Source organism: Camponotus vicinus, unplaced genomic scaffold, assembly GCF_025532165.1.
Source record: "Camponotus vicinus isolate PSW18456_S1 unplaced genomic scaffold, iyCamVici1.0 SCAF_1, whole genome shotgun sequence".
Lineage (NCBI taxonomy): Eukaryota > Metazoa > Arthropoda > Insecta > Hymenoptera > Formicidae > Camponotus > Camponotus vicinus.
In genome coordinates, this window is record NW_028141945.1 from 28,353,317 (window position 1) to 28,357,545 (window position 4,229).

General features: G+C 26.7%; 1 long non-coding RNA gene across 1 annotated transcript; it reads right to left on the minus strand.

Annotated features, from left to right (window-relative positions):
• Window positions 1-232: 232 nt before the first annotated feature.
• LOC145974928 (uncharacterized) lies at window positions 233-1,771 on the minus strand. Its single transcript, XR_014439854.1, has 5 exons — window positions 1,348-1,771; window positions 1,116-1,273; window positions 825-959; window positions 484-649; window positions 233-333 (listed from the first exon to the last, which is right to left on the minus strand). It is a non-coding gene; the product is annotated as an uncharacterized LOC145974928 (long non-coding RNA).
• Window positions 1,772-4,229: the final 2,458 nt, after the last annotated feature.

Genomic DNA, 4,229 nt, shown 5'->3' on the forward strand with positions numbered 1-4,229 from the left:
GTTTAAATAAAATTTAAATGATAAAACAAAATAATACTTTTTTACGTACAATTATTTATATATAACACGTAAATGATTTTTTGTAACAAAGAAAATAACGTAATTTTTATAAAAAGAAAACGTGAAAAAAGGGTGATTTACTTTTATTTTTTTTATCTTATTTATTCCTCTCCCTCCCTCTCTCCCTCCCTTTCTCCTCTCCCTCATCCTCTTTCTCCTTTCTTTTCTCTCGATGAAAGTTCTTTCTCCATCTTCTTTTTTTCTCTAACTTTTTTCCTCTATTTTTCTTTATCTTCTTTATCCTCTTACTTTTATTTTTTTAACTTTTAATAACTGTAAATCAATATTTATTATATTTTTTATAGTAGAACAAAGCAATACACACTTATATGTACAGTAAATGATTACTTATGTAACGAATGTGTAAAATGATGTAATTTTTATAGAAAAAAAACGCGTGAAAAAACTTAGGAAAATACATACTTTTTGTTGTATCCGCTCTGACCCTTGTATGTCCTTTTTTATCTCCCTCTTTTTCGTTTCTTTCTATAAAAAATCTTTCAGTCTCTTTCTTCTCTTCTCTCTATCTCTCTTTCTCTATCTTCTTTATTCTTCTTTTTTCTTTGTACTTCTTCTTAATTTTAAAGAACTGTAAATGAAAATTTATTTATCATATTTTACATGATATGATAAAACACAGTAATAAGCATTTACACGTAAATGATTACTTATGACGAACAAACCGATGTAGATTTTACAGAAAAAAACACATAAAAAACCCGGTAATATATACTTTTCTTTCTTTATCTCTGATCTTTATGTACCTCCTTCTATGTCTCTCCTCCTTTTCTCTCTCTTTCTCTTTCTCTTGTCTTGATGAAAATCCTTCCTCTATCTTTTTTTTTCTCTATTTCTCGTTACCTTCTTTAGCCTCTTCTTATTTTGTTAATTTTTAATAACTGTAAATGAATATTTATTTATTATATTTTATAGATAGATAGAACAGAGTAATACACACTTATACGTAAAGTGCGTAAATGATTACTTATGTAACGAATAAAATGATGTAAATTTTGTTGGAAAGAGACGTTTAAAAAACTAAGGAAAATACATACTTTTTTCTGTATCCTTTATAATATCTCTTTATATATCTCCTTTTTTATCTCCCTCTCATTCGCTTCTTTCTACAAAAATCTTTCATTCTCTATCTTCCTTTCTCTCTTTCTCTATCTTCTTTAGCCTCTTCTTCTTACTTCTTCTTAATTTTAAATAACTGTAAATGAAAATTTATTTATCAGAATTTATGTGATAAATATTTACATGTACAACGTGTAAATGATTACTTACGTAACGAACAAAACGATGTAATTTTTATAGGAAAGAAACATGCGACAAAGCCGATGATACATAATTTTCTTTCTTTACACATCTTCTCTTTCATCTTTATGTATCTCCTTTTCTATTTTTTTCTGTCGTCCGATGAAAGTCCTTTTTCTATTTTCTTTTCTCTCTATCTCTTTTTCTCCAAATGCGCACTTCTTGGTATCCATGACTTTTTTTATAGAGGATATAAAATTCTAAATATATACAAATATAACACACATTTAACCATTTAACCATTTTAATCCGACATGACACAAACTGTCATTTTGTCACAATAACCACGAACTCGCCGCGATCTCGATCGCTGACATCGACCGCCAATCACGTACACGGAATAAGGGCAACAATGCATGCGATATATTCGACTCCAAACGAGCACTTCTTGGTATCCATGACTTTTTTTATAGAGGAGGACTAGCACGCAGCGCGCGCTAACGCGCGCGCCATTTTTGGTCATTACTTAAATAATATAAAAAATTAAATATAATCAAATGATTAATAAGTAATTAATAATTAATGATGATTTATTTTAATTATTATAAATTAAATGAATTCATAAATTAATTTTAAATAAATTTTATTAATTTTAAAATTCAATTAAAATATAAGTTTCATTCGTTAATTTAAAAAAATTAAAATTAATATTAAAATTTTTTATTTGTTTTTTATTTTTTAATTTTTATTCTAAATGCAATTAAAATGTTATAAAACGATAATTATTATTTTTTAATTAAATTACACATACAAATATTTAAAACAAAAATTCTTTTAATTTTTATTTACTTTCTTATCTTTGACATTATTATAACATAATTATATATCACTTTTTCGTTTGTTATGTTTTACTAATCAAATATTTCTTTATAAACATAGTTTTTTATTTTTTTGGACAAATTATCATCCTTTAAATAAACTTTTAATGAATCCCAAGAACGAACTCGTGAAAATGCTACATACAGTTGTCCATGATTGAAAATATTTTTTCGAAGATCTATTGCAATTTTTTCGAAAGTTTGTCCTTGTGATTTATTTATTGTCATAGCAAATGCCAATTTCACTGGAAATTGTCTTCTTTTAAAAGTAAATGGATATACATTTTCGCAATATAAAGTGATACGATTAAGAAAAACTATTTCTCCAATCTTATTACCTGTTAAAATTTCAGAGCGTAATAAGTTATTACTTAAATCTAAAATCAATAATCTTGTACCATTGCATAAACCTTCGCTGATACTAAGATTTCTAATAAGCATGACAATAATATATTTTCTTAAGCATAATTGATAAGGTGGAAGACACATTGGATTTAAAGAGTTGAGATATTCTATCGGAATTGTTTCATATATATCTTGATTATCTCCAGTCGTTTCAAGAGTATCTATACTTGTATAAACTCTTTCCGTCGTTTCATCCAACAAATTTACTATTTTTTCATTTATTTCATTAACATCGACATTTCTTGCAGATAATATAACGTAATTAGCCATAGTTTTATATTGTTTATGTTTTATAATGTCTCTGTACATGTCTTTAACCATATCCAAATTTGCGTTTGCTATACATTTTTCTGGAATATGGATATTATCTGAATGATCATTTAAAGAACCATTACCTAAATTTAGTAAAAATTGTGCAAATTCTTTTTCCTGTGGTAAAGTTCTCATATTTTGTGTCAATGAAAATATTTTAAATTGCTTCCATAGAATACTAAATTTTATCGATAAATTTATAATTTCACAACGCGTAGCTCTTTCTTTTACAGGTAATAATTGTCTAAAATCTCCACCAAGAAGAACGATTTTACCACCAAAATATAAATCATTTTGCATTATATCACGTAATGTTCGATCCATTATTTCTAATACATAGCGTGGTGCCATAGGAGCTTCGTCTATAATAAAAATATCTACAAGTTTTAAATTTTCAGCCTCTTTAGATTGAACTTTAATGTTTGATGTAGAATCAGCGAAAAGAGGTACAGGTAATCCAAAAACTTTATGTATTGTTTTCCCATTTGGAAGTAATGTTGCAGCAATACCAGTAAATGCCATCGTATTAATTATTTTTCCTCTACTTTTAAGTAGATAATACAAGGTTGTATAAATGAAAGTTTTATCAGATCTACCTGGACCATCAATATAAAAACAGTTATTACTATTGTTACTTGTTGCTATTAAAATAGTATCAACAATTTCTTTTTGTTCTATATTTAATTGTTCATATTATCGCATACCTATCGATATATCATCTTATAATATTCTTCAATTTGTTCTTCGTCGTTTATTTCTTGTTCTTCTATCTCTTGTTCAATTTCAAGAAAATTAGCAATATTTGATCCTTCTTTTTGAAGTAAATTAATAATATAATTATAAACCTTCTTTATTCCTATTATAGGTCCAAATCGTCTTATATAATCTTCTGACATATCTTTTTTAAACTCATCCCATAACTTTTTCGGATGAATTGGTTGACAATGAATAAAAATTCGTACGAATAAATTACGAAGTCGTCTTGGCATCATCCAAATTTTTGCTTCATTCATTGCGCGATACCATTCTTCATCATCTTCTATGAGTCCTAATGCTAAACATGCAGCAGTAAAAGTTTGATGTATCTCGTTATTAACTGTTCTTAATTGTTGAAAATTTGTAGCTCCTTTAACATGTAGTAAAAGTATACGTAAATGAAACAATTCTATTTGAGATGGGCTAACGGAATACATACGATCAATACAATTAAAATATCTTTGACGTTTCTCCCAGCGATTAATAGTTCTGCCGTTAATTGTAATTTTTTTAAATACATAATGAGATGGAATATCACTGTATAAATATTGTTTTGCTTCC